Genomic DNA, 21561 nt, shown 5'->3' on the forward strand with positions numbered 1-21561 from the left:
CTTGCACAGTGCTCCTTGGGATGTTTAAAGCTTGGGAAATCTTTTTGTATCCAAATCCGGCTTTAAACTTCTTCACAACAGTATCTCGGACCTGCCTGGTGTGTTCCTTGTTCTTCATGATGCTCTCTGCGCTTTTAACGGACCTCTGAAACTATCACAGTGCAGGTGCATTTATACGGAGACTTGATTACACACAGGTGGATTGTATTTATCATCATTAGTCATTTAGGTCAACATTGGATCATTCAGAGATCCTCACTGAACTTCTGGAGAGAGTTTGCTGCACTGAAAGTAAAGGGGCTGAATAATTTTGCACGGCCAATTTTTCAGTTTTTGATTTGTTAAAAAAGTTTGAAATATCCAATAAATGTCGTTCCACTTCATGATTGTGTCCCACTTGTTGTTGATTCTTCACAAAAAAATACAGTTTTATATCTTTATGTTTGAAGCCTGAAATGTGGCAAAAGGTCGCAAAGTTCAAGGGGGCCGAATACTTTCGCAAGGCACTGTATCAAAGTACATTCTAAAACAGTTTAGATGTAATTAGTCAAATGATTTAGTATGCTTTGAATCTCAGTTCTTCTGTTATTAATATGGTGTTATTTTTTTATGAAATGGCATATATAATAGAAGATATTCAAACTTATTTTAGTTCTATCAACTATCAACATATCGTTCAATGTTAATAAAACAAAGCTCAGTGGTTATTCTGTGACTTGAGCTAATACGCTTTCTTTTTTGCCCTGGTATCCTTTCGGTTTAAAGTATCGTCTTGGTATCGAGTATCGTTTCGGTATCGAGTATTGCGATACTAAACCTGGTATTGAAGTCCAAATTCTGGTATTGTGACAACACTAGATCATTCAGTGGGTGCAACAAGTCTACCTTTTGCTTGTAACCATGCAAGGTAAGGATAGTTTGTCACCCATAGTCTATAGCCTCCTTAATTCCTTACTCACAATACAACAGCTTTGATAGTACAAGCAGGCATTTATGAAAATCAACTTTAAAGATTTGGCTCAGATATCAGCTTGGTTATAGAGGGAGGTCAATGCGCTTACCATGTGCCCGAACGTCATTCAGATATGACAGTATCCTTCTTCAGTCTGAGGACAAAAGAAAGAGATTCTGATTAGAATACATTAATAAGCGTTAAACTAAATTGCCATTTCACTCAACCTTTAGTGTAAGGCTAACCCACAAACAGAAGTCAACCAATTCTAATCTTCAAGTCTGCTTCTCCATACTACTTCAGCAAGCAAGAGTATACGTTTCACTGAATTAGAGCCTTTAGATTTGTCTAACTAATAAGCCGAAGCAGGATGGTCCTTGATGCCAAAAATCAGTAAATAGCCTAGCCTAAGTAACACAGTTTTCAGATGAAAAGGTGCTAAGAGAGGGGATCCTCTTGCTATTTGATGAGAGTCAATACAGTATACCCCAGGGATTAGTATTTAATTAAAGCTTTAAGAGATGTTGTAAGTGATGGCCTACATGACCGATGAGTAAGGGAACTCCTCCTCTCCCTTTCCTTCCCCCGCTGTTATCGCAGGACAGATCACATTCCATAGCAGAGTTTCTAAGATGGGCTAAGGTAGACTAGCATTTTACTGGACGTATACAGATCCTGGAAATGCTTAGCAAGCGAGTCAGACTACTTGTGCTGAGGCACAGGAAGAGCGAGATCCTACAGACCCAGCATGTCATTAAATAGCAGTTTAACGTGTTTGGTAGCTTGCTATATTTTCATTGCAGCATACATTCTGCTGTGTTTGTTTAGTTATTGTGTTTGACTTATAGCCTACTTCCCTGATTCTGGAATCTAGACTTTGGCTCATCATTCACAAGGTTTGTAGTTCATTGTACAGTATACAACCACCAGGCTATTTCATGCGAGTCAGAAATTTAAATTAGATAATCCTAATAATGGACATGGTTTCACTGTTTAACTTGTGCAACACATTTTTTGATACCCATGGGAAGACAATCTAAAGTCACCTTCAATGGTCAATTACCACCCTCCACTTCGCTGGTCTATGCTAAATCATTGGTAACTTTAGTTCAATTTAATAGATAGCACAGAATTGAGTCGTTGTGCTCAAGTTTAGGCCTAAATAGAACACCTCTCCTCTTGGTTGAAAATAACGGATATGAGGATCATAGCCAATCAACTAGCACTTTAAAAAAAAAAAACGTATTTAACTAGGCAAGTCAGTTAAGAACAAATTCTAATTTACAATGACCTACCCCGGCCAAACCTTAACCCAGACGACACTGGGCCAATTGTGCGCCGCCCTATGGGACTCCCAATCATGGCTGGTTGTGACACAGCCCAGGATCGAACTGAGATGTCTGAGATGCAGCACCTTAGACCGCTGCGCCACTCATGTGAATATACTGCAGGTCTAATCAAATCAAATCAAATTTATTTATATAGCCCTTCGTACATCAGCTGATATCTCAAAGTGCTGTACAGAAACCCAGCCTAAAACCCCAAACAGCAAGCAATGCAGGTGTAGAAGCACTCCTCCTTTATTAGTCCTAAACTCAGGTCAGTGAAATAAGAGACTACCATTTGATTGGTATGGCATACAGTCCTTGACTGGTTCATATGATTCACCTGATTTCTAATATTAGGTCAGACTTCTCAGGAAGTTGTGCACACCATCTAAAAGACCAGCCCATGTAAACACAGCCTTTGTCACCAAGCAGGTCATTCTTAGCTTACTGTTGCTAGCTAAGAGTATGGGATCTATTCAATCTGTATTGCTGAAGCGTTACAAATTGGACGATAGAAATGTTAAAGTCATTTCCAATTGAGCCGCCATCTGAAGCGTTTACCATGAATGCCGTCTCCGCTAATGCAGAAACATTGCCTATAAATTTATATTGCGCTGTAATGCTGAATTTCTGTGATGTATATTGATTAGAGCCCTAAACCTGCCTTCATCCTAATTCGCTGTAAAAAAAGATATATATATTTTGCACATTGGCCTAGATTTAATGTGCTCCAAAGAAAAGCTGCCTCCTCCTCCATTGATCGCTCTGCTTGACCAATACAATCATTATTCCCAGCGTGTTTCACTATTCTGATCGAAATTGTGATATTGGCATGTGCAATATCCATATTGCAAGAGGCTGCGATTTTCTCCTTTCTTAGAAACTGCGTTAATACGACAACTACTATGGTACCTCTTACAATGAGATGCTCTAGACTCCCCGTTCATTCACTCTGTACATGCACAGAGGATGCTAACCAATCATATAAGTGGGTTCTCACTCTGCATGTCCCACACATGCTGGCCAATCATAAGCATCCCCGCTTGGAGTGTACAGTTAGATGCTGGTGAGGAGAGAAAGGGCTTTACCAAATACAGTACAGGTTTAGAAACAATGTGGCTTTACCTCTGTGTGTGTCAGAAACATGAGTCCTGCTAGTGCTAACGAGAAAGTCGATTTGGTGGTATGGCAGTATTTCAGCTACAGGCAAACCGATGTCAACCAAATGCAACTGTTGTTACAAAGTACTTCAGCATTGTGGCGACAACAAGAGGAAACACGACAAATATATTCAATCATTTGAAGAAGAACCATCCCCTAATTTATGACGATAGCATGGTAAAAATAAAGCGACTGACAGCAGCAAAGCACCTTAGCCACTACCACCCACCTACGTTAAACAGGAAATGATTGCCGGTGTTCACGTGTCACGACCTACGAAAAACATTCCATGGACACAGAAATCACAGAGGCCATCACCTATCACACAGTCAGCAAAGATCGCTTCAAGCATAGGGAAGGTATGCCTTGGGACTTAGAGGCACTACTCTAAAGTGGGAGAGTGCTCTGGGTTCAGGGGCATTCAGCATGTTAAACTTGACCTCTGGGGTCACAACACACACCATGTGATAAGTGTCAACAGGGAGAGAAGAGGAGAGGAGCTGCTGCTGCTGTTCGTCTCACTGGGCCTCCCCAGAGGAAAAACAAATTACAGAGCAACGGAAAGGTCCCCAACACACAGCCTGGTACTGATTTATATTAGCTTATGAAGAAGAGTTAACTTCTCATCTCTCTAGCTACGCATTATACCTTTTTTATTTATCCTAACCCTCAACGGAGCTTCATCATTCCTTCCAAGCTGAACCCCCTTCAGATTAGCGTAGAGGTCAGCATTATTACTATTGGGCCTAGGCTAAGTCTAGCTCTGTCAGTCATGTCACTTGATTTCCCTTTGGCTCAATACATTATTTAGGTTAAATAAGGATCATTGTGAAGGTTTAAAACAAACCAACTGTCATATAGCCTATTGGTGTAAGGTTGCGTTCACATTCTCCTTGCAAGAAGAAAATTCTGAACTGTCTAGCCTAACTGGGAAACGTGGGGTACAACGACGCTATCCAAGTTTCCCACTAGTATTCCCAAATTGGAAGCGCACATGGAGTTTGGCTTATCCGGGAGTTTCATCAGTAGTCCCAAGTTTCCAATTATAAAGCATGTGAACACACAATAAGAACTAGCCTGAACTAAGATCATATTTCTGACTGTATTTCTGATTGTTAAATTCTCAGCCTATGTGTGCCATTTAAATTAAATATGGTTTGGTATGAGAACTATTGATAGATGATTTTGTATTTATGTCTTGTTCTGTCATGGTCCTGGCAATCTATGAAACAAAGAACTGCTGCTGAAGAACTGAAATCCACTCATCCCACCCCTCCCCCACATGTTCCTTCAGTCTACTGTCAAGCACCTGTTACATAACTGAGCTAGTCCACCACTAGCTACATAAGAGGGTGAGACTTTAAGCTATGTAAATATGATCAACTTAATGTCTATATGAAGTATGAATATAGGCATCTGTGTATAAAGCAGATCATTAACTAGACTAGTGTTGTGTTAGGCCTTTGTTCTATTGTTTGATAGATCATTTCACTGATTAAATATCCCCATAATATAATAAAGCATAGTGGTCAGACAATACTGGGTCAATACCATCTCAAACAGGAGCTAGGTTTACCTGCAACATTTCAATTCAATATAAATTCTTAGGTCAAGCAATACAACTGGAATATACACGGAGTGAACAAAACATTAGGAACATCTGCTCTTTCCATGACAGACTGACCAGGTGTATCCTGGTTAAAGCTATGATCTCTTTTTGATGTCACTTATTAAATCCACTTCTGTCAGTGTAGATGAAGGGGAGGAGTCAGGTTAATGATGGATTTTTAAGCCTTGAGACAGACGGATGGTGTATGAGGGTGAATGGGCAAGACAACATATTTACGAGCCTTTCAACGGGGTATGGTAGTATGTGACAGGCGGACCGGTTTGTGTCAAGAATGCAATGCTGCTGGGTTTTTCACGAGCAACAGTTTCCACAGGTATGCTGGCCCATGTCGACTCCAATGCTTACCACAGTTGTGTCAAGTTGGCTGGATGTCCTTTGGGTGGTGAACCATTCTTTATACAACTGTGGTAAGCATTGGAGTCAACATGTGGCAGCATCCCTGGTCATCAACTAGGCTACTGCTGTGTCATTAAGTTGAGCTATGCTGCTTTTCGACTATAACACCAGTTACACTAGTAGTGTATACACCCTTATGTTATACTAGTGAAATGGTGTTGCCATAGCTAGGGCTGGCACTGAGGACTTCTAAAAAGCAGGCTCAACAACCTCTGCATAATCAAAACATTTGCTTTGTGAAAAGGTGTTCACGTTCAGTGAGCCATTGTTATGAAATGAAAGTTGAAAAGTACCAGTGGTCTGGCTTTGGCCCCAAGTGAGAGCAGGTCCGCCAGAGCCATGGCCTAGTGCGACAAGGTGCAGATGGAAACAGAAAAGTCTGAGCCTTTTGGGTAACACACGGGGTAAATGCGCCACTAGAGTAGCACTCTCTGACTCGGAGTTCCCTTCCCCCACACTCATGTGTTACATTGCTGAATTGTCAATAAGCTCTGATTTTGTTTCTTTATTATTATTATTATTATGATGATGATTTATAAGTTAACATACGCTTAAATAAATGTTTCCACGTATCCAAATCCATTTTGTATAGCTAGCCAGTTAATGGTGTAACATGCTTATTTGTGTCCATGTGTCACAACAAAGCTTACATTACAGCTAGATTTGTGGCTACAAATCTGTTTTCAACCTCTCTGATAAATCTTTTCTAATGGTTTAGCTAAAATGCTTGGCAGTGATGATGATGATGATAATCATCATACATTTAAAGTGGCTAACAAACAACCTTACACAGCCTGTGAAGTTGTAGACAAGCGTAGGAAGCAAGCTTCTAGTCACCACACGCGCACATATTTACATACACACACATTCATACACATGCGCGCGCGGACACACGCTGACGCTGCCCATCCCCCACCTTTGTGAAATCACCAAAATAAATGTCCGTGACACTGAAACAATTGATCATAACCACCTACAAACAATAGTGTACAATGAATGCGTCTCGTAGTATATTGTATATGACCTACAATCACGAGAAAAGCCAAGAAAACACTTACTTAAATGCCCAGATTACACAAGGGGTGCCTTCTCTGCTGTGCTCCTTATATGGAATCTCCTCCTCCACCGCTATTTTCTAAAATATAGTCACAATAAAGCGTTATAAGTCTACTCCGAGATGGCAGCTTGGTAGTTAAAATCCCAAATGAGCCATGTGTTTTGATTACATAAGTGTAGCATTTGATAAATCCTTTTAAAAAATTACATTGAAGAGCAATTGGGGTACATTGTGAGGTTGCTTGCTAGTGGAGAAAGAGCCAAACGGTTCACAACCAGCCAACGGCTTCAGACACTGAAACACTGAGGAGGTGACTCTCCAGGCAAAAATGAGGCAGCCAATTCTCTGCAGTTAGGTAGAAACTGGAGGACACAAAAACATTCAAATAAGTGTCGCAGTATAAAGCAGTGCTTTATGTACCTATATACCTAATGTTGTTGAAATAGTCTTTATAGAAAAAACACATTAGAGCACTAAACACATTTTTGTCGCAGATGCAGAAATCTCTATAAAAGAATGCTAATATGTACAACATAATTTTTCACACATTGGCCAGAAATAGGTGAATTATGTAAAAACATAACAAAAAAACATCTGGTGCATTTTTAAATAACAGCTGCTATGTCTTGCCTAAACAATTTTTGGAAAATAAAGTTGAACGACTTCCCAAAGAAGGGTCTAAACTGCAGTAAAATGGGGTGGCAGTGCCAGGATGATGTAGCACAATGCTAAATTGTTAGATTAGCTTGCTAGTGAGCTATCAAGTTAACCATCTATTCTTGGAAGCTAAATAGATGTGAATTATGGTAGATGTAAAAATTGGTTTGACCTGTTACAGGCCCAGTGCAGTCATCAAAAAAGATGATAAAATATATAACATAGGAGAATCAACTTTTTTGATATAAATATATATATATACATAAACTCAGCAAAGAAATAAACATCCTCTCACTGTCAACTGTGTTTATTTTCAGCAAACTTAACATTTGTAAATATTTAGATTATTAGATTATTAAGATTAAGATTCAACAACTGAGACATAAATATCTGCAGTCCTCATGCCTCCTTGCAGCATCCCCAAGGCACATTCACGGAGATGAGCAGGGACCCTGGGCATCATTCTTTTGGTGTTTTTTAGTCAGTAGAAAGGCCTATTTAGTGTCCTAAGTTTTCATAACTGTGACCTTAACTGCCTACCATCTGTAAGCTGTTCGTGTCTTAACGACCGTTCCACAGGTGCATGTTCATTAATTATTTATGGTTAATTTAACAAGCATGGGAAAAAGTGTTTAACCCCTTTACAATGAAGATCTGTGAAGTTATTTAGATTTTTATTAATTGTCTTTGAAAGACAGGGTCCTGAAAAAGGGATGTTTGTTTTTTTTGCTGAGTTTATATATTTCCACACTAAGGTTGGAATAATTCTGTGAAATTGTGAAAATTATGATAACACCCTTTAAGTATAAGAGTTGTTTGAAAAGACCGCCTGAAATTTTAGCCTGTTTTGGTGGGATAGTTTTGGCCTGCCTCACAAGGCAGTACATTAGTTAATACACCAGTAAGAGAGTTCCTAACTTCTCTGCCAATGACAGCAAATTTGCAGTTTTCCCCTCCCCACTCAGAACACTCCCAGACAGTCTTCGCTACATGTTTACTTGAGAAATGGCTAAGAAGCTATTTTTGTTTGTTTTTGATCATTTTAGTTTTTGATCATTTTAATTGAAAACAAACCACACTAAGGTACTTCATTGTTACCCAGAAATGATTTGACATTGAGATAAAAACAGCTGCATTGGACCTTTAAAACAACATGGTGCTAATGAACAGATGTTCCAGTCCCAGTTCCACAGAAAAAAACTAGCTATGATGATACAAATACACAACAGCAAAAAAATATCCAATGTTAAGAATAATTATGCCTGTCCTGATATAATTACTCTGGTTATGATCATGTATAAATAACAATCTAACTAACAAACAATCTAATCTAGGCCTAACCACTGGTTATTTCTAAAGGCCTACATTGATGTAAGCAGGGTCTTTGTTGGATTGTGGCATTATACGATTTGAAATTATTGTATAATATTATTGGCCGCTACTAGTGCACACACAGCTAACTAGGTTTTGGGTTCAAAATGCACCGCTACCCTTTAAATACATCAAAAATGGAGGCTGTTGAGGGGAGGATGGCTCATAATAATGGAGTCAATGGAATGGTGTCAAAATATTTTGGGGGGTTATCATGTGTTTGATACCATTTATTCACTCCATTCTGGGTATTATTATGATCCATCCTCCCCTCAGAAGCCTCCACCTCAAAAGTGGAGCCTCCACCTCTGAAGTATGTTCAAGAACATTGAAAACGTTTTAGGGAAAAACTGTCATTCTGTACAAACCGTCACACAACTTAGCAAACATTGAATCAAACTGAACGCACCCCAGGTCGGGATAGGGAAAGGATACTCTGTTACACGTGTACAAACTGCAGCGTCTTCCTGTTTCACGATTGGCTCTCATTCTCATTGGTTGAAAACATGAATAATATTACAATAGTTCACACCCCTGCAACAGATGTTTTTGTTTTTATCATGATACTGTAAAGTAAGAGAGTATGCCTAATACAGTTTGCTGAAATGTAACATGCAACATCTTTAAATGATAGCCCTATTATGCTTAAGGTTTCATGTCACCAACACACTCCCAAACCCTACAAGATTTAGATAAGGAGGATATTCAGATTTCTATTTAGCTTTGTAGCTTGGAATCATAAATCTACATTTTAGTCTTGTGTGAATAGGCCAGTGAGGTGAGGATAGAGAGTAGAGACAAGATAAGAATGAGTTGTTTGAGACAACTCAAAAGCACTGAGGAGGGAGTCTCTGGAAACAAAGCGGGGGAGTGATGAGAGGCAGAGTAGAGTCTGAAGCTCCTCTGGGCAGAGGACTGCCAGTGTAATGCCCATTACTGCACACACCAGGGAGAGACAAGTGAACAGTGGTAGGGAAAAGAGGAGAAGAAGTAAGGCAGTTATTTTCAGACATCTCACCCCTCGCTGGGATCTCTGGAGAAGGATCTAGCAATAGTCTTCAGGAATCCATGGTCATATCATGATGTGTAAAATACTGTATGATTTGTATTGTTGATTTGCATGAAGGTGTGTGTGTGTGTGTGACAGTGAGATGGAGAGAGAAAACGATTCCCCCTTTTCAATTCAATCAGGCTTTATTGGCATGGGAAACATGTTTACATTGCCAAATCAAGTGAAATAAAGAAGAAACAAAAGTGAGAAGAAACGAAAATCAACATCAACAAAAAAACATTTAAAAAATGTACAGTAAACATTGCACTCAAATGTTTTAAATGTTATATTATCAGCTATGTACAGTGTGTTTAACAATGTGCAAATAGTTGTAGTATGAATAGTAGGGGAAGATGAGTAAACAGATACATATTGGTGGTATTTACAATGTTTGTGATCCACTGGTTGCCCTGTTTTCATGGTAACGGGTCACAAATCCTTCTGCTTTGATTGTACATGCTGTATTTCGCCCAACAGAGTTACCTTTTCTCTTTCAACTAATGAGGTTTCAGTGCCCCGCTCAATAGATCTATAGCCGCGAGGAGGTCTCCACAACTTTACGTGACCCTGGCCATCTAAACAGCAGAGCCAGTAGATGCCCTTTGCCGATAAACCCTGACAATGCAAGCCATTGATTACATCCCAACCATCCTTCCCCACTGACAGGGAGACATTTCTTCTCTCTGCCTATACATTCTGTGTGATGGTACAGAATTAGTATTTGAAATGTCCGCAACATCTAGATATGCCTGTACATTGCGCAAGGAAATTATATTTACAGGGCAAGGAAAAGTTATTTGAGAATTTTCCGGTTTCTAGCAAAGAAGGATTTTGTGTAACACAGCTTTATAACGACTCAGTTATGTAGATACTGTGATGTGGTATAATTTGAGTGCAACGTAAATCATTAAGATTGAAACTCCTACTGTAGATAAGTGAATACATTATTCAGGAGCACAACCAAGTGCTGCTTGAGGTTGCATACTTTTCTTTCAGTCGATACGCGTGGAGCCTGGGCTGTTCTATTTCTGAATCGATCCAAACCTCTGTACATTAACATTTACAAATGGTAAATCTAACTCAGACAGTTAACTGTCCTCCAGAGAGAAGACAGAGGAAACTACATAGCATAGAAGAGAATGCTCTTATTTGAAACCAAAATAATACAAGTTGGTAATTGTTTATGCAATTTCGATGTAAGCCATCCTGTGAGATCTGCATTAATATTAATAATATTTATTTATAGTGATTTATTTTACATAATATGTAAACAAATGGGTTGTGCTTTTATAGATAAACCAGGTTTTTTGTTTGCAGGTTTTGTAAGTATGCTTCCATGTTGTTTCAGTAATTTGTGAGTTTGACATATAATAAGTTATTAATACAGTTTCACGTGAACTCACCATCACTGTAAAATAGAGTTAGAAATAACTCAATATCAATTTAGATGGTGTGATTGATTGTATGTACATTGCATTTTGATCACAGTGTAACGACCCTGGGGTTATACGCGCGGAAATCGACTCTGCCGTGTGAGCATGCTTTTGCGGCACAGTCTATAGCGCGCCGGACCTCTGGCTCGAAGGTCGAGGGTTCGAGACCTGCTCCCTGCTGTTTCATTACAATATGAATACAACCCCGAATCTGATAAGGAATTTATAAGGCACCACAAAAATGTACACAGAATATTTTCTTCTGTGTGCTGAGGGGTGGGAGAGAAAAGCGTATGTTATCGTCCAACTCCTCCTTTGCTCTTTGCAGTCTGAGTCAGGACTGTGGTTTTGGCAGCAACGGAGAAGCATTTCCTGTGAAACATGTTACGTAATGTGTAATTTAGTATTTTTCCCCTTTTAATACATTTGCACCCTCCTTCGTTTAGCAAAACAGTTTTTGAATTCTACCCTCTGTTTGCTATGAGAGGTTGTAATATGTTATCCATTTCAACATTACCCTCAATTATCTCTGTCGTGACATTCCACTTTGTCCATAATGGCAGCCTCTGCTCCTAGCTATTCTAATTGAGTTCTCATCCGAATACAGGGGAGAGATTATTGTAAACTATTTAAAAGCTGCGCAGCTACTGGGAGAGATTTTGTCTGCGGAAACGAGACTGCAGGATCCCACCCATCCCCCATATTCGCTTGTAAACCCACTTTTGCCTGGCTGGTCACTGACTGCAATAGATAGATTCCACCCCACCCCCTATCCTTTGCTCAGTCATTCAACTTGGAGAGTCAATAACAAGCTGACATCATTGGTTTGTACATTACACTGCTACTTTCATTCTACCCACAATATCTTTAAGATAGGAGCATTTTGGTTGGAGATTATAAACCTAATAAGAAGACGTTACATGGGAAATGGTGGAACTAGATAAGAAAGGCACTGTTGGGGGTAGGGTAATACTTTCTCTGGGCCTCAGCCTTCTGTGACTGTGGAATATCAAATCAAATCAAATGTTATTTGCCACATGCTTTGTAAACAACCAGTGTAGACTAAGATTGAAATGCTTTCTTACAGGCCCTTCCCAACAATACAGAGAGAAAAAAAATGGAATAACAGAAAAATAATAACAGGTGGAATAAATAAATACACAATGAGTAACGATAACTTGGCTATATACACAGGGTACCAGTGGGGTTACCAGTATCACATAGAGGGTGTTTCTAGGATGGATACTCTTTATGGGGCTAGAGTGTTTTCACACATTAAACTGATTTCTAGAAAAAGTTACACAAAGAGTTACGAATATGTTTAGAACATTTTGGACATAGTGAATCACTCCTGTCCACTGGGCAGAACAGTTCATTGCAATAATGTGACAATGCCACACAGAAACCACCTATACATTTTAAGTATTTTAATCCACTGTCGCCAAACTGGGCTGAGAGTCGTCCACTCTCCTAGAATGTGGTCCGCATTAAACACCCCCCAGCGCAGTGCAAGGAAGAAACACATGGTCAACAGAATTCCAATCAACTAGCCAAAGTCGGGCTCTGCATTTCATCCCTCCCCACTGTTTTTTTGGTCCAACTGCCCTCCAGCTGAGGTGGAGCTGGAAAAGCTATATCAAGGGGCCCCAGCAAAGACTCTCCAGAACACCTTTACAGGGGTATGCTTAATCCCTGTCTATTGGAGGCAGTAGAGGGATTATTATCTTCTCAAACTGGCACCATTCAATTGAAGATACTGTGGTCTTCCACATCTCTCTTTTTAAATACTCTATGGCAAGTATTATGCATAAAGATAAAGGTGAGAGGTTGGTAATGGCCATGACTGCGAAGGGGGAGATCCATTCCAGGCTTTTATTCAGGGTAAATGTAATTAGGTAGGCTGCTTAGAAAATAACAGTGCTCTTGGCAATTTGGACAGCAACAATTAACTGCCTCCACCTGAGCATTATCATGTAACCTTCCCTGGATATAATCTGAAACTGTGTGTAGAGTATTATTTTAGAGTTTTTTAATTCCCATGTTTTTTTTCACAGCATTGTCCAAACTCCCTACATCGAGCATTATCGTCTAATCTGCAAAACTGAGCAGATTCATTTCAGCTGGTTCTTTTTTTGTTCTCTACAATCGATTCCAATTTTCTCAGCCAAACATAAGGGCATTGTCCCATTTAATGAGAGGAATTGTATGGTGGAAAATGCTCCTACTGAATACATCTGGATTCATACAGTAAGACTATGCTTATTGAAAGCTGATGCCGGTCAAACAATACACCAGTGAAGACAGTCAAATCTTATTAGTCACAATGTTATTAGTCACATGCGCTGCATACAACTGGTATATAGACCTTACAGTGAAATGCTTACTTATGAGCCCCTAACCAACAATGCAGTTTCAAAAAAATATGGATAAGAATAAGAGATACAAGTAATTAAAGAGCAGCAGTAAAATAACAATAGTGAGACGATATACAGGGGGGGTACCGGTACAGGATCAGTGTGTGGGGGCACTGGTTAGTTGAGGTGTTATGTACATGTAGTTAGAGTTATTAAAGTGACTATGCATAGATGACAACAGAGAGTAGCAGTGGTGTAAAAAGGGGGTGGGGACAATTCAAATAGTCTGGGTAGCTAATTGACTAGACGTTCAGGAGTCTTATGGCTTGGGGGGTAGAAGCTGTTTAGAAGCATCTTGGACCTAGACTTGGCGCCACGGTACTGCTTGCCATGCGGTAGCAGAGAAAACAGTCTATGACTGGGGTGTCTGGAGTCTTTGACAATTTTTAGGGCCTTCCTCTGACACCACCTGGTATAGAGGTCCTGAATGGCAGGAAGCTTGGCCCCAGAGATGTACTGGACCGTTCGCACTACCCTCTGTAGTGCCTTGCAGTCGGAGGCCGAGCAGTTGCCATACCAGGCAGTGATGCAATCAGTCAGGATGCTCTCGATGGTGCAGCTGTAGAACCTTTTGAGGATCTGAGGACCCATGCCAAATCTTTTTAGTCTCCTGAGGGGGAATAGGTTTTGTCATGCCCTCTTCACGACTGTCTTGGTGTGCTTGGACCATGTTAGTTTGTTGGTGATGTGGAAACCATGTCATGTGAACTTTCCTGTAGTCCACAAACATCTCCTTTGTCTTGATCAATTTGAGAGAGAGGTTGTTGTCCTGGCACCACACGGTCAGGTCTCTGACCTCCTCCCTATAGGCTGTCTCATCGTTGTCGGTGATCAGGCCTACCACTGTTGTGTCATCAGCAAATTTAATGATGGTGTTGGAGTCATGCCTGGCCGTGCAGTCATGAATGAACAGGGAGTACAGGAGGGGACTGAGCATGCACACCCCTGAAGGGCCCCTGTGTTGAGGATCAGTGTGGTGGATGTGTTGTATACCTACCCTTACCACCTGGGGGCGGCCCATCAGGAAGTCCAGGATCCAGTTGCAAAGGGAGGTGTTTAGTCCCAGAGTCTTTAGCTTATTAATAAGCTTTGAGGGCACTATAGTGTTGAACGCTGAGCTGTAGTCAATGAATAGCATTCTCACATAGGTGCCCCTTTTCTCCAGGTTGGAAAGGGCAGTGTGGAGTGCAAGAGATTGCATCATCTGTGGATCTCTTGGGGCGGTATGCAAATTGGAGTGGGTCTAGGGTTTCTGGGATGAGGGTGTTGATGTGAGCCATGACCCGCCTTTACAAAGCACTACCTGGCTACAGATGTGAGTGCTACAGGGTCGGTAGTCATTTAGGTAGGTTACCTTAGTGTTCTTGGGCACAGACACTATGGTGGTCTGCTTAAAACATGTTGGTATTACAGACTCGGACAGGGATAGGTTGAAAATGTCAGTGAAGACACTTGCCACTTGGTCAGCGGATGCTCGCAGTACACGTCCTGGTAATCTGTCTGGCCCTGCAGCCTTGTTAATGTTGACCTGTTTAAAGGTCTTACTCACATCGGCTGCGGAGAGCGTGATCACACAGTCTTCTGGAACAGCTGGTGCTCTCATGCATGTTTCAGTGTTATTTGCCTCGAAGCGAGCATAGAAGTAGTTCAGCTCATCTGGTAGGCTTGATTCACTGGGAAGCTCTCGGCTGTGCTTCCCTTTGTAGTCTGTAAATTTGCAAGCCCTGCCACATCCGACGAGCGTCAGAGCCAGTGTAGTATGACTCAATCATAGTCCTGTATTGACACTTTGCCTGTTTGATGGTTCGTCGAAGGGCATAGCGGGATTTCTTATAAGCTTCAGGGTTAGAGTCCCGCTCCTTGAAAGCGGCAGCTCTAGCCTTTAGTTCAGTGCGGATGCTGCTTGTAATCCATGGCTTCTGGTTGGGGTATGTATGTACGGTCACTGTGGGGACGACATCATCGATGCACTTATTGATGAAGCCAATGACTGATGTGGTGTACTCCTCAATGCCATTAGAGGAATCCCGGAACAATCTCCAGTCTGTGCTAGCAAAACGGTCAGATTTGCCAATTGGAGGGTGAGGGAGAGCTCAGTATGCATCTCTGTGGGTGGAGTATAGGTGGTCCAGAGTTATTTTTCCTCTGGTTGCATATTTAAAATGCTAATAGAAATTTGGTAAAATGGATTTAAGTTTCCCTGCATTAAAGTCCCCGGCTACTAGGATGGCCGCATCTGTGTGAACGTTTTCTTGTTTGCTTATGGGGGAATACAGCTCATTCAATGCTGTCTTAGTGCCAGCCTCTGACTGTGGTGGTATATAAACAGCTACAAAGAATACAGATGAAAACTCTCTTGTGGGAAGTGTGGTCTACAGCTTATCATGAGATACTCTACCTCAGGCGAGCAATAGCTCAAGACTTCCTTTGATGTCGTGCACAAGCTGCTGTTTACAAAAATACATAGACCGTCGCCTCTTATCTAACCAGACGCCGCTGTTCTATCCTGCCGTTACATCGTATAACCAGCCAGCCGTATGTTGATGTTGTCGTCGTTCAGCCACGACTCCGTGAAGCATTACAGTTTTTAATGTCCCGTTGGTAGTTCAATCGTCCGTGTAACTCGGCAATTTTATTCTCCAAAGATTGCACGTTTCAAATCAAATCAAATCAAATAAAATTTTATTTGTCACACATACACATGGTTAGCAGATGTTAATGCGAGTGTAGCGAAATGCTTGTGCTTCCAGTTCCGACAATGCAGTAATAACCAACAAGTAATCTAACTAACAATTCCAAAACTAATTTATTATACACAGTGTAAGGGGATAAAGATATGAATGAGTGATGGTGCAGAGCAGCATAGGCAAGATACAGTAGATGGTATTGAGTACAGTATATACATATGAGATGAGTATGTAAACAAAGTGGCATAGTTAAAGTGGCTAGTGATACATGTATTACATAAGGATGCAGTAGATGATAGAGTACAGTATATACGTATACATATGAGATGAATAATGTAGGGTTTAAAGTGGCTAGTGATACATGTATTACATAAAGATGGCAAGATGCAGTAGATGGTATAGAGTACAGTATATACATATGAGATGAGTAATGTAGGGTATGTAAACATTATATTAAGTGGCATTGTTTAAAGTGGCTAGTGATACATTTTTTACGTCCATTTTTCCATCATTAAAGTGGCTGGAGTTGAGTCAGTATGTTGGCAGCAGCCACTCAATGTTAGTGGTGGCTGTTTAACAGTCTGATGGCCTTGAGATAGAAGCTGTTTTTCAGTCTCTCGGTCCCTGCTTTGATGCACCTGTACTGACCTCGCCTTCTGGATGATAGCGGGGTGAACAGGCAGTGGCTCGGGTGGGTGTTGTCCTTGATGATCTTTGTGGCCTTCCTGTAACATCGGGTGGTGTAGGTGTCCTGGAGGGCAGGTAGTTTGCCCCCGGTGATACGTTGTGCAGACCTCACTACCCTCTGGAGAGCCTTACGGTTGTGGGCGGAGCAGTTGCCGTACCAGGCGGTGATACAGCCCGCCAGGATGCTCTCGATTGTGCATCTGTAGAAGTTTGTGAGTGCTTTTGGTGACAAGCCAAATTTTTTCCTGAGGTTGAAGAGGCGCTGCTGCGCCTTCTTCACGATGCTGTCTGTGTGAGTGGACCAATTCAGTTTGTCTGTGATGTGTATGCCGAGGAACTTAAAACTTACTACCCTCTCCACTACTGTTCCATCGATGTGGATAGGGGGGTGTTCCCTCTGCTGCTTCCTGAAGTCCACAATCATCTCCTTAGTTTTGTTGACGTTGAGAGTGAGGTTATTGTCCTGACACCACACTCCGAGGGCCCTCACCTCCTCCCTTTAGGCCGTCTCGTCGTTGTTGGTAATCAAGCCTACCACTGTTGTGTCGTCCGCAAAAACTTGATGATTGAGTTGGAGGCGTGCGTTGCCGCGCAGTCGTGGGTGAACAGGGAGTACAGGAGAGGGCTCAGAACGCACCCTTGTGGTGCCCCAGTGTTGAGGATCAGCGGGGTGGAGATGTTGTTGCCTACCCTCACCACCTGGGGGCGGCCCGTCAGGAAGTCCAGTACCCAGTTGCACAGGGCGGGGTCGAGACCCAGGGTCTCGAGCTTGATGACGAGCTTGGAGGGTACTATGGTGTTAAATGCCGAGCTATAGTCGATGAACAGCATTCTCACATTGGTATTCCTCTTGTCCAGATGGGTTAGGGCAGTGTGCAGTGTGGTTGAGATTGCGTCGTCTGTGGACCTATTTGGGCGGTAAGCAAATTGGAATGGGTCTAGGGTGTCAGGTGGGGTGGAGGTGATATGGTCCTTGACTAGTCTCTCAAAGCACTTCATGATGACGGAAGTGAGTGCTATGGGGCGGTAGTCGTTTAGCTCAGTTACCTTAGCTTTCTTGGGAGCTAGCAGAATGGAGGGAAGTGGGGGTTTATTCGATAGCCTATGAATTCTCAGAAGGCAGCCCATCCTTCGGCCCCTCTTTCTACACCTCCTCTTCACGCAGTTCACGGGGATTGGGGCCTGTTCCCGAGGAAGCAGTATATCCTTTGCGTCGGGCTCGTTAGTCATGCCAGGAAAAAAAGTATTCTGCTCGTCCATGGTGAGTATTCGCAGTCCTAATGTCTAGAAGTTATTTTTGGTCATAAGAGACGTTACTGGCAACATTTAGTACCAGATAAGTTACAAACAACACAAATAAACTGTAATGATCTTCGTCTTCATCAGATGAGGAGTAGGAAGGATCGGACCAAAACACAGCGTGGTAAGTGTCCATGATTATTTATTATACCAGAACACAAAACTACAAAATAACAAAGTGAATGTAAGAAATGAAAATCGAAACAGTCCTGAAAAGTGAAAACACAAAACAAGTAACAACTACCCACAAACACCAGGTGGGAAAAGGCTACCTACGTATGGTTCTCAATCAGAGACAACGATAGACAGCTGCCTCTGATTGGGAACCATACCAGGCCAAACACATAGAAAAGAAAGCATAGAACAACAACATAGAATGCCCACCCCAACTCACGCCCCGACCAAACCAAAATAGAGACATAAAAAAGGAACTAAGTTCAGGGCGTGACATAAACTAACAAAAAAACACAATTGGCTGGGGCCGCGTAAAACGTCTGCCTTCTTCTCCAGTGCCATCTTATAACAGAGTGCGCATAAAAATGTGACTTCCCTCAGGATCAATGTAGATCCCTTCACCATTTATGCTTTAGGTTCTGTAGCAATTGCAGGTCTCCTTGACAAAGATGTAGGATGTAGTCTTCGACTAGGTTCAGTAAATCATGCCATTTAGACCATTAATCAAATAATAGGCATTCCGTGTACCGTTTGTTGATGTGAGGACACAAATTGAGTTTTGTGACAGTAGCCTAATTGGTGCCACTATTATAAAGAACCGTATATAAAAATGTTACCCCAGATAATGCATTGTGACCAGCTCAGGCTGCTTCTGAAACTGCCATTACTATAATGTACAAACAGGAAGTGTCAGTGTGTCATTTAATGGGATGTCTTGTGATTAGACATTTAATGGGATGTCTTGTGATAAGACATTTAATGGGATGTCTTGTGATAAGACATTTAATGGGATGTCTTGTGATAAGACATTTAATGGGATGTCTTGTGATAAGACAGGGAAAGATAAACAACAAAACAAACATGAAGGACATTAAGTGCAGTAAGAAGGAGTGTATATGTATGTATGTTTGTATGCATGTATGTTTGTATGTATGTATGCATGCATGCATGTATGTTTTTATGCATGTATGTTTGTATGCATGTATGTATGTGAGTGTAAGAGTATTAACTAGGATAGTACAGGTCAGAGAAGACTGCTTTCACTTGTGTTTTTCCATGCATGACATCATTCCCATGAAGATCAGGGGATCAGTGGCCTTCCAACCCTAACCATTTTCCTATCCTTAACCAAATTATCCTAACCTGCTACATTAATTGGCCAAACCTGCTGTATAAATTCTCCTAAACCTGCTATGAAAAGTCAAATCGGACAAAAGCTGTATCCCATCTAGTCACTACCATCTGGATTAGGATTGGATAGTGGGGACTGAAAGAGTGTGTGGTTGGCTGAGGATAGAGAATGAGAATTGAGAGGAAGATCGTGGTTAGCTGGCTGCCAGACAGGCCAGTAATGAGGAGAAGTAGCCTCTTGACTGAAGCAACACTTGAAGAACTTACAAGCGAGCACACAAATACCACAGCATACACAAGTAAACACTCAAACAATAGACGCTTATCTAACACACAGTGGCAGGGTAAGACATCCTATGGGGGGAAAAATAACTGTTGCAAACTCATAGAAACACGTAGGTAACACAAATACACAATTCTGATAAATACAGATGACCTTTGCCGCCTTCCTGTGAATTCAGCCCAGAGTTCTTTATTTTACAGCCATTCATATGGTGTTGAGCTTGCTGAGTGAGCAAAATTAAGGTAATTTCATGGTTGGGCCGATCCAGACAAGTTGCTGTTTGCATTCTTTAGTGCGGTGGTGGGAGAAACACCCTTTGATAAATAGAGGCTGCTGTGTGTTTGAGAGGCGTTTAGAAAAATGAAGCAGAGAGAGAATACATTATATTCACACTGTAGAGAAAAACACTGGTGACTGAGAAAAACACTAACTAAAAGGATGCTGACCAACACACTTTACCGTCAACACATGTTCCAGCACATACGGAGACTTTTAATAACTCAGTTACATGACAATCGTTCTAGACCTCAGTACTTGAGTGCGATCAGCGTTGGCTCAGTCTATCAAACTAAGTCTACCCAGATGGTATTTTTGCATTGACCTAGTTTAGTATGAGCTGAAAAGCATTTAAGCTCCCTTGCGGCTTCCCAATTAAATATTGTGATGTGGATGTTTTTATTCCTAGCATAAAGAGCTGACTGTTATGTGCCTGTGATGAAGACACACAGCAACGAGAGGAGGGCTACAGAGAGGGGTCGGAAGAGAAACCTTTATTTCTCACAAATGATTTGTGAATCTTAAACATGCATTTTGAGCATAATTAACACTTGGTGCCCAAGTCAAAAAGTCAGAGAGCATTTTCTGTGGTCTTAGGACTGGTGTTCTGGTCAATAACACTGCCTCAGAGCATGAGGGATGGCTGAAAACGATTCCAGTAGATAAACCTGCTAGCTACAGGCTAAGGAAGAAATCTAGCTCTAAATCACTTGGAACATTTGGCATAGAGCATCATTTCATAAACATCTTCCAGGAAGGAAGGAAGGCAATATACAAATCTCTCATTCTTACAGATGTTTTTGTTAGCTAACATTGCTGAATCTGTTGAAACAAAGAATCATGGACTTTCTGCTTCATATCAATCAGAGATAGAACTGGTAGGATGGTCTGTGTTGTGGAAGCAAACACCATAATGCGAGCTGAGGTATTTACATGTCTCTTCCACTGCATGTGTTCCACATCACCCATGGCAATGATCGTCATCTTGGATCCTCTGTTGACAGGAACGGGACATTTAGGCTTTTCGCTCTGTATTCAAGGTGGATAAATATACCACCAACATGTCAGCATAGAAACCCCCAGTCCTTCCTCCTGATCTAAGCAAAGTGCCTGCCACAGTGAGCTCCCTCAGAGGATTGCCTAGTGTTGATATATACTGGTCTGAAAGGAAACTGGGCGTTGCTTATCTTCATGGTGCGGGAGAGATGAAAGTGTTACGATAGAAACATCCCCTGCAGAGTTGTAAGGCTGGAGCATCAAACAAGAAGCGACAGTCTCTCACATGTCAGCAGCCTCTTCCAGGCTGCAACACAGGCACAAGGCAACAGAGGAGTAGACCCAGACAAACAATTCAGGCAGCAAACATGAAATAAAATATTTAGAGGGCTGATTGGGGTTACCATAAAATGTATGGTATTATTGGGCATGGGAATCCCACTCCATTGTACAGTATGTGTGCATATTTTAAACAAATGTAAAATATGACTACCATGAATGGGCCAGTTACTACATTGTCCTCAACCATGGAATTCATAATGGATCTGGTGTTGGTATGTCTGCATAACAGGTAAGAC

The 21561-nt window shown here is 41.5% G+C and overlaps 1 protein-coding gene across 5 annotated transcripts in view; it reads right to left on the reverse strand.

Moving 5' to 3' along the window:
• Nucleotides 1–21561, reverse strand: part of LOC135512922 (F-box-like/WD repeat-containing protein TBL1XR1) — a 74403-nt gene that overhangs the window by 24071 nt on the left and 28771 nt on the right. For 2 of the 5 annotated variants that reach the window (XM_064935445.1, XM_064935440.1), the window contains exons 1-2: nucleotides 6526–6796; nucleotides 1062–1106 (exon numbers count right to left, since the gene is read on the reverse strand). The gene's annotated coding sequence lies outside the window, so the exon portion shown is untranslated. Of the gene's footprint in view, nucleotides 1–1061; nucleotides 1107–6525; nucleotides 6797–21561 lie in introns of those variants that run through there. The other 3 variants (XM_064935443.1, XM_064935442.1, XM_064935441.1) reach the window with 2 other exon arrangements.

Source organism: Oncorhynchus masou, chromosome 24 (genome assembly GCF_036934945.1).
Source record: "Oncorhynchus masou masou isolate Uvic2021 chromosome 24, UVic_Omas_1.1, whole genome shotgun sequence".
Classification (NCBI taxonomy): Eukaryota; Metazoa; Chordata; class Actinopteri; order Salmoniformes; family Salmonidae; genus Oncorhynchus; species Oncorhynchus masou.